Source organism: Numida meleagris, chromosome 1, assembly GCF_002078875.1.
Source record: "Numida meleagris isolate 19003 breed g44 Domestic line chromosome 1, NumMel1.0, whole genome shotgun sequence".
Classification (NCBI taxonomy): domain Eukaryota; kingdom Metazoa; phylum Chordata; class Aves; order Galliformes; family Numididae; genus Numida; species Numida meleagris.
In genome coordinates this window covers 90,844,699-90,858,000 of record NC_034409.1, presented here as the reverse complement: position 1 = coordinate 90,858,000, position 13,302 = coordinate 90,844,699, and the positions used below count along the sequence as shown (strand labels likewise).

Genomic DNA, 13,302 nt, shown 5'->3' with positions numbered 1-13,302 from the left:
CCCGCCCCGCGGGCGCGCAGCGCGGCCGGAGGCACCTGCGGGTGTCCCGCAGCGGAGCGGCGGTAATGGACGCGGGTGCGCGGGTAGCTGGCTAACGGCTCCACCACCGTTGGCATCTTATTTATTATCGGTAACTTTTCCTTCGAGTGCGGGGACGGTCCCTCTGCCGCGAGTTACCTGCACGGGCCACCTCCGCTTCCCACGCTATTGGCTGCACTGCCTGCAAATTCACCCAAGAAGAAGGAGGAAGGCACCTGTCCCATTGGAGCTGGCAAATGGGATGCGTTTTCAGCTCACTGAAGAATCTCTTCCCACCTTTGGTCCACCAAATTTTGCAGTTTTGCTTTATAAATATGCTCCCTGTTCATTGCAGGGGAGTTGGACTAGATGACCTTTAATGGCCCCTTTCAACTCAAACAATTCTACAATTCCGTATTTCAATCAATTAACTGCACTGCTCAACTTGAAAACCACGCAGAAACTCAGAATCAGAGTAGGGCCAGAGCCATTAGAACCAAAGCTAACTATGGCCTACCTCTGCACGATTGTTTTGGCCCGTGAGCTGCCCCACTGCAGTGCTGCTGTTGAAGGCTTTCGATCCCATTCCTCACATGGAAATGAGTCAGTGTCTGCGTTGGTAGCATTACCCCAGGTTATAAGTCTGGGCACGACTGAACTTGTTTGCTTGTTTTCTTCCCTTTAAGATGAATTGTTTCAAATTTCTTTTTCCTTGATAACAACAATTAATTGCTTTGAAGCTTACCTATATTTAATAAGGTCCTAAACCTCAAGCCTTCCATCAAAAATTCTAAATGTATGCCCTCTCTCTCTCTGTAGATACACACACACAAACACACGCACGTCTCCTCTGCCAGAACAGTGAGATGAATGCACGAGGTTAAAATAGCTCTGTCTGACCCCAGTAGGATTCCCTGTTTATAGAAAGCATTTCTCTAAGACATTCAGCTGCAATATTTTGAAGAGAGATCTAATTTCCTGCGGGTACATTGAAATTTTCATTTATTTATTTATTTTAAGGTTTGGGGTATACAGGTCTTAAGCTAGGTATGTACTCCTTTAATAGAGCTCTGGTAATGTGTCCTTGATAGCTGCTGCATTTCATATATCTGCCTAAATTAACGGAATCCCTTTGTCTACCTTTGCACCCAGTCAGAAGTTCAAAAGCACAGGTGACATGCAAACAACACACACTTTGCTATGCCACATACATGGTCTTCTGAATGGTTTATTTGAGGAAAACCCAGCGCCAACTGCTATCCACCCAGGGTCAACCTGGGCCGTATGGCTCTCTGGAATCCCCTTCCCTCACTTCCTATGGCCCCAACAAGGAGGTTGGCAGCACTGAATGCTGCAGCCCCACAGTGCCATGTAGAATCAAAGAATCATCGAATATCCTGAGCTGGAAGTGACCCACAAGGATTACTGAATCCAACTCTGGGCTCCACACAGGACCACCAAAAAACCAAACCACATGACTGAGATCGTTGTCCTGACACTTTCTGAACTCTGGCACTTGGGGCCGTGCCCACTGCCCTGGGCAGCCTGTTCCATGTCCACTGACCTCTGGTGAAAAGCCTGTTCCTAATCCCCACCTGACCGTCCCCTGACGCAGCTCCATGCCGTTCCCTCGGGTTCAAATGTCGGTCAATAGAGAGAGGAGACCACCTCAGGGGCTCCTGCGCCTGCTCTGGCTCCCCATCCTCCTGCAGTTAGTGCAGACCAACAAAAGCCTGTAAAGTCACGAGCAGAAGAAAGCTCTTGTCATACCAATGGATCTTTTTGTGGAGAAAATCCACTTCAACCAGAACTAGGCCAAAACAAGATTATTTTCCATTTACTACGCCAACACCATGTGTTGGGGTGGGAGTGCACTGGATATCACTTTACACCCCAAGCACCTGAAGGGATTGCAAGAGGCTCGTAGATGCGCTGACATGCACAGTGTTGTTTCCCATAGGATGCTGAAATGCTCAGGTATTCAATTAGTACACATTCCTCATTATTTCAGATCCTGCAGAAATTCCTATTGGATGCCTTCAGGCATGGCATGGCAGCACAATACATCCCATCAGAAAGCAGAGCAAGACCACTACTGGGCAGATGTTTGACATGATGTACCATGCCAGCCAGCGGCACCACACCATGCCAAAAATGATTTTGACATGACACAGTGTCAGTGCCATAGCACAAAACCAGCATGTTCCAAAAATAGGGGCAAATTCACCTCTGGCACAAGTTGAAGTAACTGCAGTGACTTCATTAGATTTGCATCTGCTTATGTCAACAGTGAATCTGGCCCGTAATCTGGAATTTACATAGAAGAGCAGTAAGCAGCTGAATTTTCAGAGATCTTATACAATGTTCTGCTCCCAGCACTCAGCATCATGAGGCAGTCGGGGTAAAGCCAACGCCTCTCTCAGCAGTTTCCCTTCCACCCCACAAGAAGCAGCATCAAGTTTCCATTTTTAGCAGTTTAACAGTGCCCCAGAGTATACAGTGTCACTTTTAGAGGCATGGGCAGTTCCGAATTTGGAGATTTCACAAGGAGTAAGAACATTAAATAAATAAATACATAAAATAATGGAATAGAGAGGGTCTCTGCTTTCTACATGCATACCATTTCGCAATGTTAACTTTAAGCACTAGGGACCCAGGAACTGAAGCAAACTATAAAATTTCAATGAGGGACGGTGCAATAGTAAAATAAAGTTACGAAAAAGCAGCTTGGCTGAAGTGTTACAATGTCAGATCTGATGAGATATGGAGGCTTTCTAAAAATAAACTGTAATTTACTGGTGCCCCCTTCCACCACCTGGGAGTGGAAAGCACGGCATGCTGGTGCAGATGCATCACACTGATAAAGGGAGAGGAGGGAGCAGACCAGAGCATGGCTGGTAAAAGATCTTCACCTCAGAGCAACATATCCTGTCCTTGCTTCAATCTGTCTCTTAAATAGGGAACATTGGTTGAAATACAAGCCAATCAGTTAAGTGTATTCATCTTTGCTGCCTACTTGAGTTCCTTGAACCCATCAGGCCACATTACTAGCTGAACTTCAGCAGTGCTAAGGGCGACCCTAAAAAACAGAGACCAGAAAATCCTGATGGAAAACCAGGTGAGCACTGCAGTCAGACCAGGGTTGGTACATCATATCTATGGGTTACAACACTGAGGAAGGTCTCTATTTCTGGCAAAGAAGCACCATGCTGGAATGCAGCGACCTCCTGCACAGGTGTGTTGAGAGCCCATGTGTTTGGCTGTTTCAAGCTGACCTTCTCCTGTTGGAGCTCACTGCTTCCCCAGATCAGGAAGTTCACACAGAGGCTTGAGCAAATGCTGGAGAACTGTTGCAAGCATTTCAAACCTCCTGAGCAACAGCAACAAAAAGCAAGGATCCTCCCCTCTCCTCTCACCATGGCACTGTCACTTCCAAATATTTCCTTGAGGAGAGAACTCTGTACATTTAGCAGTTCTGCAGAGATTAAAGCAAACAAACACGTTCTTTCCTTCATTTCCCCCCTGCCTCATTTCACCCTCTGCTGGCATCCTATAAGTATTTAAACCATTGCGCACCACACCCAGCTAGCTGTGGCGAGCAGCTACGAGCAGAGCCCCTTGGCTATGCAATTGCAGTCCGCTCAACAGCCAAAAATGCAGAGCGTTACTTTTTCCTAACAGAGGAGACCAAATCTGAAGATAGGCACTGAATTCTCAGGAAATAAACACCGGGCTTTATCCGTGCCTTATATGTAAAGGAATGGAAAGGGTGAAAAATATGTTTGCTTGCAAGAAGCTGGGAACTGGCTGGTAAGATGACAACAAAATAATTGATTCTGACAAAACAGAATTTTTGTGGAGAAAACTCAACTGTTACAAACATCCTCTAAAGCAAGCTAGGTTTCTGGTAGAGCTTGCCACATGGATTTCTGAAGGTTTCACATGCCCATCTGCACGCTGGGGAGTTAACTTTGACCTAAGGACTCAAGGGCTCCTGGGGATGTCCCTGTAAAGCTGCAATGCATTCACCACCATGACCTCACCTCCAGCTGAAGGCATGAGTCCCAGAAGTGCAGGAGACACTGGAGAGCTCCACAACCGCTGGGCCGAGCTCAGGCTCTCCCTACATCCCAGGGAAGAACCATAATTTCGGGGCAGGCAGGCAACCCATTCCATTTCTGAAACAAACTGAATGGAAACACACTGAGATTGTCCCAACCATTTGGAGAGAGAGAGGAGAAGGATGTGAACTATTTCCTTCTTCCTGGACAAGGTTTCTCTCTATACATACTTCTATTGCCCCAATTGGAAACAATACGGAAATTGAAGGGCTGAGCGCTTGGGGAAAAAAAAAGAAGTGTTCCATTCATTCAATGCCATTTTCATTCATAAAGCACCTTGTGAGTACAGGAAACGGGCTTAACGTTTCCCTTATAAATACAGCAATTACACACTCACCACCAAGGTTTTGACCCCTGTGGAATGGAGGCAGCAGCTCGTGTGTGGTAAGCGTGCTGCCCTGAGATTTCACATCACTCGATTCAAACAGGAATAAAATGCAGCAAACAACTGGCCAAAGATATGATCATCAGATGCGCAGCCACATTTCTGTGTTATGTGAGGATCTGGACACCTCTCCAGTCATCTCCTTCATATTCTGTAATAAAAGGGAAGCTGTGGAGCCAATTACACCAAATGTCTATCCTTCTTTAAGCCACTAACAGTGTTCACATCTCATGCCTGTAAACTTCAGCAAATAGATCAAGGACTGTTATTCATTTTAATGCCTAAATGCATTATATTTATTCTTGTTATAATATTTTCTGTTACCACAGAAAATGTTTGGATCCCGAAGAAAAAGAGGGAACTGTGTCAAAAGCACAAATTCTTCCTTGAAACACAAACGTTTTTAATGGCTTTAATGAAAGATATGCACTAGAATCCCAGGGCACAATCTGGCACTAAAATCCTCTATCTAAATTGGAATTCTTTTACCATGTCTTTTTCATAATGCATTATTAAACATGTTTCCATCTCAGCAATTGAGTTTTGGGGCCCTGTTGCATCTACAAGGGAAGTGCAAAGCAGCTGGGGAGGAACTGTAAAGGAGAAGGAGAGAACAGAAACTTTCTGATGCCGAAACTTTCTTTCCCTCGCAGCCTCCTCACAGAGCATGTTGGGGTCCTCCTTGTAGCTGGCGCAGTAGCAGCAGTTAGCCCAGCTCAGGGCAGCTCCATGCTGCTCCCAGCCTGAAGGCTCCTTTGGCCCTACCTGGCTGTGGATGGGGCACAGACCCTCTTCCCACTCCCCTGGCCCAACTCTGGGGCTGTGGCAGAAGTGGTGGATATGGAGCAACTTTGGCTGAAGCCCAGTGGCGCCTAATGTCTGCAAAGCCTGGGGGAAGATAATTTTATTGTTCTGTGGGCTGGAGACAGGTGACCCATTCGTGAACACTGACACTTGGCTCTGAGATGTATCCTGTTGTCTTCAGTGCAACTACATACATCATACAATGGTCCTCCAGTCATACACCTGTATCTGCTGAATAGTGTGGATACAAATGCTTTCTGATGAACACTATACAGAGTGCTTGTCAGTTTTACACAGCTGGGGGCAAGCTGGCAATGCCTGGTCTGGCAGGAAGCCCATAGTAAACCATTAGCTCAGCAGCACATTTAGAATCAAATCTGGACAAGCGAAGTGAATTTGCAGCAGAGCATACTGTCGTCAGCTAACTTCAAAGGTTTTAATCCAGTCCAACAAGCCCAAAGGTAGGGCCAAGGCTCTCGATGACACTTTACCCATAATTGGTATCAGAAGAAACCCTCCCATCTTCCTCACTTGCCTTTGCCTGCCCTCAAAACAGATAAGTGTGCGTATCAGGTTAATAGGACAGGGACACTGGCCCAAGCTGGAACTAACACAGTAAAATAATGGTCGGATTTAACCAGGATTAATTATTAGTATGAATAAAATCATCTTAAAATCGGACTTTCTCACATCCAAACGATGTCTGGATTTTCTGCAGCCATCCCTGCTGGCATTGCTACCACCTTCCCCCATCCTGCATTTTGATATCACAATCAGCAGGAGAATGGAAATGATTTTACATAGCTGCTTCACCCTCAGGCCTCTTTCACTATTGTACGGTTTTGTCACCAAATGTTGCAGATCCACTTCCCCAGGTAGGCTGCTTCAGGTAACTCCCTACGAAACAGAGTAATTGTAGTACTACACCTAGTTGAGTTGCATTCATTTTACTACTTCCTCCTTTTCTTCTGCTCGATATAAGTGGTTTTGACAACAGTTCAGCATGAACCAGTCCTTATGATTTATTGGATGTGATTAGTGTCTACAGGAACACTTGATGAATACTTTTGTTTGCAGAAACAAGGTAATGCAAACCTTTCTTTAGCTTAAATGACAGAAAGTGTTTACTACAAGAGATGCTGCAATGTTTTTAATATCAAGCACCACTTCCCAACCCTAAATATGTAAGTGGAAAATAGTTTTGCTGCTGTGCGTGCAATTTCTTAAACACCTATGACAATTTAACAGTTGCTTGGGTTTCTTTGTTTGTTTTGGTTTTTACTTCTTTCACCAAGAGTGTAAATTAGAGTAAAAATGTTATTTGCTCCTATGCTAGATTACCATAATAATCAAAACTATCAGCATTTTCTAGTTTCCTTTCATATTGCTCTTGTGATCTCATTATCATAGGCTTTTCATTAGCTTTTCTTAACTCATCAAAAGAATGAGTGTGCATGGTGAAGGAAATGGCTAAAAAACACTTCTAGAGTATTACTAGTCTCTCAGTGAATAAAATGCAGATATTATTAACACTTAAGCAGCTGTTCTCAGTTATCTATAGCATCATTTTCCCCTCAGAAAACTGAGTACTCTTTATGAGTAGGAAAGCAAGTAGTCAAATCTTAGTGCTTTTATATAAAAATATTTGTACACATTTTACTGTGCAACATATTAATTCTCTAATTTCTACAGCGGCTATGTAAGCTATCTCCACTCTCAGTGATGATTCTTCACTTCATAAAGGGCCAGAGGAGGAGCAAGAATGAGCAGAATGGCTTCCGCTTGGTCCCAAGCTAAAGCAAGCTACAAAATAGGGATAATATTCCAAAATCAAGAATAAGAGAGCTGCAGTTTAAGCTGCATATCCCACCCTATCCCCACAATGGGATTTTTGCACTTTATACATGAACACATACATGCATTATCTGTACCATCTAGAAGAAATTCTGTGCTTCTCTCTTAAAAGAACATACCACATGTGACAACAGAATAATTCATTTGGAATGACTTTCAAAGATCAGTGAGTCCAACTGCCTGACCTCTTCCTGGCTAACCAAAAGTTAAAGCACATTAATGATGGCATTGTCTAAGTGCCTCTTGAACACTGACTAGCATGGGGCATCAACCACCTTGCTAGGAAGCCTGTTCCAGGGTTTGATCACCCTCAGGATAATTAAATTTTTCCTAGCGCCCTGTCTGATCCTCCCTTGGCAGCTCTGTGCCATTCCCATCCTGCCCGGCACCTCCCTCTCCTTCTCCAGAGAGCTGCAGGGAGCACTGAGGTTACTTCTTGGTCTCCTCTTCTCCAGATGGGATAGCCCAGGTGTTCTCAGCCTCTCCTCACAGGACATGCCTTCCAGCCCTGTTATCAGCTCTGGTGCCTCCTCTGGGCACTTTCATGTACCTTGATGTCTTTTTTTTGTTTTGTTTTGTTGTTTTTTTTTTTAATAGTGTGGTATCCAGAACTGAATGCAGTATTACAGGTGAGGATGCATCAGTGTCAAATACAGCTGGAGAATCACCACTTTTGACAAGCTGTGTTTAATGCATCTCAAAATGCTGTTTACCCTCTTGGGTGCCTGGGCACACTGCTGGCTCACACGAAGACTGCCGTCACCAGCACCCCCAGGTCCCTTCCTTCTGAGCTGCCAACCAGCCACTCATCTTCCAGTCAGAGCCTGTGTCTGACGTTACTCCATCCCAGGTGCAGCACCAGTGTTTCCCTTTGTTATCAATCTATAAAAAAATAGAGCCCTCTGCAAGGCCTCCAGAGAGTCAACAGCACCTTCCAGTTTAGTGTTACTGGCAAACTTGCTAAGGATGCATTCAACCTCTGTATCTAGATCCTTGATAAAAATGTTGAATTCTGAGCTGGCCCTAGAATTGAACACTCGGGAACACAATGTATTTCAGTGTTCTGGAGAAGACAGAAAGTACTGGCATGTTGGCTCTATCTCGTTCAGTTAGCATTAGCTCTTCTGAAAATGTCAGATGAATTATGAAAAAGCACTGTTCTTATTTCAAAGTGAGAGAGAACTGTCACCTCCGGCAAGGTACATTTAGGGGCAGAAAAACTTCATGGGCTGAGAATACAGGCATGGCTGCTATACCTCACTGTGAATGAACAACTTAATTCTTGCAGTCTATCAGTACCACAATTCCCATGATCACCATCAGTGTGGTGAGGCTTTTTATTCCCCCTCCCTAAAGCCTGCAGCAATAGAGAGACAGGAAATATTTAGCAAAGCTAATGTTAAACCTGGGCACTTGAATAGCACACTACAATTCATTTCAGAAGTATTTTGCTGTTTCAGTACAGCATACCGGAGCATCTCTTTGATGAAACACAGATTTGAGGCCTTTAGTCTTGTGAAGAAATTCTAATTGCCTTCCAAATGAGAGAAGGCTGCACCAGCAGCGAATGAGGCATGCTGGAAGCAGCTTATTTTATACAGGTCTTCCAAGGAGGTGCTGGTCTCTAACAGTTCTGGTTGCTATATGACCTCACATCCTTGCCCAAACAGAGAAGCAGCAAAGAGGTCACCCACCTGTTCTTGCAACTCTTTCAGAGAAACCTCAGGAAGCACCTTGAGCAGGGCACGTGGGCAGCGACAGTGAAACACTTCCTCTCCTAGGCCACAGTGCACAGCAACAACCCTCACTGACAGCACCTTTCTTGGGAGGAGAATAGAAGGCTGTTTGTCTCCTCCATCCTTACCCTCAGCCCCCAGGGTCCGAGTCTGCTGACATAACTCCAAGTTAGAGGTGGCAAAGCTCTTTCACTCAGGCTAAAGGCAACTACTTCTTCTGCCAAAAGCATCTGCATATTCCCAATCAGGGAGCATTTTAATAAGCAGCAGCAGCTTAGAAAGGTGGGCTGCAGAGTCCTAATTAAACAGCCACTGACATATCGCTTTTCAAACTAAACATCCAACCGGGATGCTCAATCTAGTGCATATGGTTTGTAAACAAGCGAACAAGAACGCTCCACAGAACAGCCCTGCACACTGCTACAATGAAATGGGCTGAAGGCTTGCTGCAGAGCCTCCCTCTGCCCTTGTAACAAATGATCTAACAATTCTCAGGAGGAGGAAATGAGGCTGATTTGTAGCTCTCTTCAAGAGGCTAACGCAGTTAAGTAAGACTTCTTAATTGCCTGCTTTTTATTATTTAATGCATAAGAAGGTAAAAAAAAAATCCTTAGGGCCATATCCCAAAAAGGTATTCAGGTGCTTAAGCAGGCAACAAGGCAGAATTTAGCTGCAATTATAAATGGTGATATTAAAAACCACTCTTCAGCTGCTGCCCAACTCTGAAGGCTCTTAAACCTACATAGCACCTATTTCAGTTTTAAAGTTCTCCAGGTGCCTAGCATTGGGCTCCACGAGTGCCAAGGAACACCTCACTCCTGACAGGGCAAAGGCAGCTTAGTGCAGCCAGGAGGTGGGAGTTACAGCAGCTTGCTGCTCTGAGGGGTTTCAGCCACAAGGAATGTTCATCTGGTAGGCAGGAGCATCCTACCTGTATCTCTGGAATGGGTTATATATCAGCCTAATTATAAATTATTAATTACCAATTATAATACAGCAAAGTAAGTGAGCCTGCCAAAAAGCATGTCACAGACCCAGCGGTTGCACAAGGAGAAGCAGTACAGCTGAGAGAGAGTCCTGATGCTCTTGCGAGCACTCGGAGCTGCAAATTACAGTGAACAAATGATCCAGATACTCCCTCTGTAACAAGGAATGAAAGCATCTTCTCCTTAGACCAAAGCATGAAAATGAATCCTTTAAATGAGCTGGATGCAGGTCAAGCTATGCTGCCAACTCATCAGCTGCAGTGTCTGAAGGCAGGGTGCACCTTCCAGCTTTCATAGGATCTTGGAATGGTTTTGAGTTGAAAGGGATCCAGCCCCAACCCCCTGCCATGGGCAGAGCTGCCCCCCACCAGCTCAGGCTGCCCAGGGCCCCATCCAACCTGACATTGAACACCTCCAGGGATGGGGCATCCACAGCTGCTCTGGGCAGCCTGTGCCAGCACCTCACTGCCTTCTGAGTGAAGAATTTCCACCTAATGTCTAACCTAAATCTCCCCTCTTTTAATTTAAAGACATTTCTCCTTGTTCTATCACTATTAAACTGTGTAAAAAGTTGGTCCCCCTCCTGCTTGTAGGCACCCTTGGAGGTCTTGCCTCACTTGGAGTCCTGCTAGGAACAAGGATGGGAAAGGCAGAAATGAGCATGGAAGCATATCCTCCACTCTATTCACACATCCAAAGGCAGCTCTATATGCACTTTGTATGGAAAATCATGCCCTCCCAAAGAATGGCATTTGTGCTATGTCATTTACATACTACCATTCTGAAGTAGTTTGTTGTTTTCTTTTGCTGCAGATAACCTTACTTGCATTGATATTTTCTTGAGAGGAGTGAGGTTCTTTCAGGAGAGTGTTTGGGACCGAGCTATGTTCCACATACAATATCTAATAAGCTTTATTGCCATATTTTATTAGTTTGCTGTGAATTCAGGTAGTACACTAGTGGAACAATGAGATAGACCCTTGAGTTGGTAAATGCGGAGTCAGAAGAAAAAAGGGTTTATGTAAGAGCCCATAAAAGCAATACGGTTTAGAAATAAGGCAGCTGCTCCATTCTTGATTCCCTGCATTGTACCTCAGCATGGACAGACGTGAGACCAGTAGATCTCTTATATGCTTTGTTGCATTTTATAACATACAGGCATAACAGAGAAAATGGTAAAGATAAAATGGATGTGTTAAGTTTTCTGTTCGTCTTATGGGATGAACTTATGTTCGTCTTCGTGGGACACTGCACTCCTGGGAGATTTGATTACTTTTAAAATTTATGCTGTGTAATAAAAACACTGTCATATAGGCATATTGCAATATTTATAAAGATAACTGCACTTTTCTCAGAATGTTCAACCTTGGTAGATTTCCATTGTTCTGAACAGCATCTATGTAGCAAAACAATAACAAAATAGGTCATAAGGGCCAGAAGTAGTTTTGTTTTATGTTTCACTTGCTGTCATGAGCAGTGCCTGGAGACCACTCCCTGACTCTGGGAAGATTGCTTAATGCTCCATACTGAAAATGAACTGGAAACAAAGCCTGCTTGGCACGACGCTTTTGCCTCTCCATAGTGAGGGTAGAGCTCCCAGAGCTCAAGACAGGAGGTGCCACATGTCTCCACAGAAGACAGAACTTTCTGCAGATAAAAATGGAACTGCCTTCCTCAGAGCCCTTGCAGATTTCAATACTTCTTCTATCAGGTGTAAGGAATTACATTCTCTGAAACACATACAGTGACACTTATAGCAGTTTTAGTAACCAACACAACTCCTTCCCTTCACGCCTACACCTCTCTGAACAGATGTAAATATTATTGTACACAGCTGGAAGGTTTTTAATGTATTTTATATGCAAGAGATAGAATTGGTGCAGTATGAATATTAGTATTAATAGCAAAAATTACCATCCATCATGTTCAAAAGAGTATAAATTCGTTATACTCATCCATGGCTTTCACTCTCAAAACAAACAAAAAAGATAACAGCACACAGTAAATTCAAATTAGTCAAATAAGAAACTTAAGCCATTGCACCAACATACACCAACATGTCACTTACCATTCATCTCACTATTTATTATGCTTTTGAGTTTCCCAGATGACAGCTTGACTATAGTTTCATTGACTGTTTTTGTCTAAAGAGGCCTTAAAAGGCAGTTTGAATTAAAGCTCGTTCAGAATGTATTTTTCAAACAGAATTGCTGAGTTGGTAAGCCTGAAGATTCTTCCTCTAGCTTTTCTATTTCAGTGGCACTTCTTTGCTAAAACAAGCATACAAAACTTACTGAAAGAAAGTGTCCTGTCAAAGTGGAAATATACATTTTTTAAAGATATTACTGGTCAGAGGAAAGCTGCCCTCCTCATTATGTGAAGCAGTAGGGGCATCACAGCCTACTGTGAAATTAATTAGCCTGATATTGGTACATAAGGAGAAAAAGAGCATGCACAGCAGGACATTCCATGCTCAGAGGCAATCAAAGCAAGACCTGCAGCCACATTCCAGTTGCACTGTGGTTACGGCCTTTCTGTTAAATGACTGAAGTAGACAAGATGAGTTAGGAGGGTTGATCAGGGTGTTGGCTGTGATCCAGAGACAAAGATCTATCGGTTACTCACTCACTCAGCTAGTAAGAGTGAAGAGAGGCTTCAGGGAGAGTAGATGACTTCAGCATACAGGCAGCAGCAATGCCACCCCTCCATGCTGGCATGAGCAGATGATGTGAAATGCTGTAGCATACCCATTTCTAGCAGGAAAACATTTTGATTTGATGCTGGAAAAAGCTTTACTTTTGAATAATTTTGATAAAATAGTCTCAAAATCATGTTTTTGAAAAGAGTTCTGTGATTCATTTCCTGTTCTGTGGTCCATGATTACTTCAATGGTTTACTGCAGTCAAGATGACAAAGGACTCAGGATATTCTCAACTCTTCTTCTTAAGTAAAAATGATTGAAAATCTGTTTGTTAATCACACTATTTCAAGTTTATCCCTTTGTATTTCACAGAGTTCCTATTTTTAGACACAATTGGGGTACTCTCTGCCTATAGATATGCCAGTTGTGTATCTCCTAGGCAGCAAGATCTAGTGCATACAAGCAAGAGGATTCATTCAAGTCCCCCAGGAATCTTCCCTGTAATGTTTGCTGAAGGAAACGGAAAGAAATTGCAGAACTGCATCTTTAATTCATTTACACAGTTCAGATCTCTCAGGCAATAATCAATCATTCTTCTCCAAAATTTCTACTTCTCCTCTGGGGGGTGGGAATTTATCCGCTGGAAGCCAACCAAACTGAGTCCAGATTTTGAACTTGAAGGAAGTGCCACCAGCATCATCAGGATGTAGGTATGGATCTGAAACAAAAGCAAGAATACAACCTTGTCAAGAACAAT

The 13,302-nt window shown here is 43.8% G+C and overlaps 1 long non-coding RNA gene across 2 annotated transcripts in view; it reads right to left on the bottom strand.

Moving 5' to 3' along the window:
• Positions 10,671-13,302, bottom strand: part of LOC110401573 — a 58,116-nt gene continuing 55,484 nt past the window's right edge. For both annotated transcript variants that reach the window (XR_002440436.1, XR_002440440.1), the window contains one exon: positions 10,671-13,263. This is a non-coding gene — a long non-coding RNA (uncharacterized LOC110401573). The remainder of the gene's footprint in view (positions 13,264-13,302) is intronic.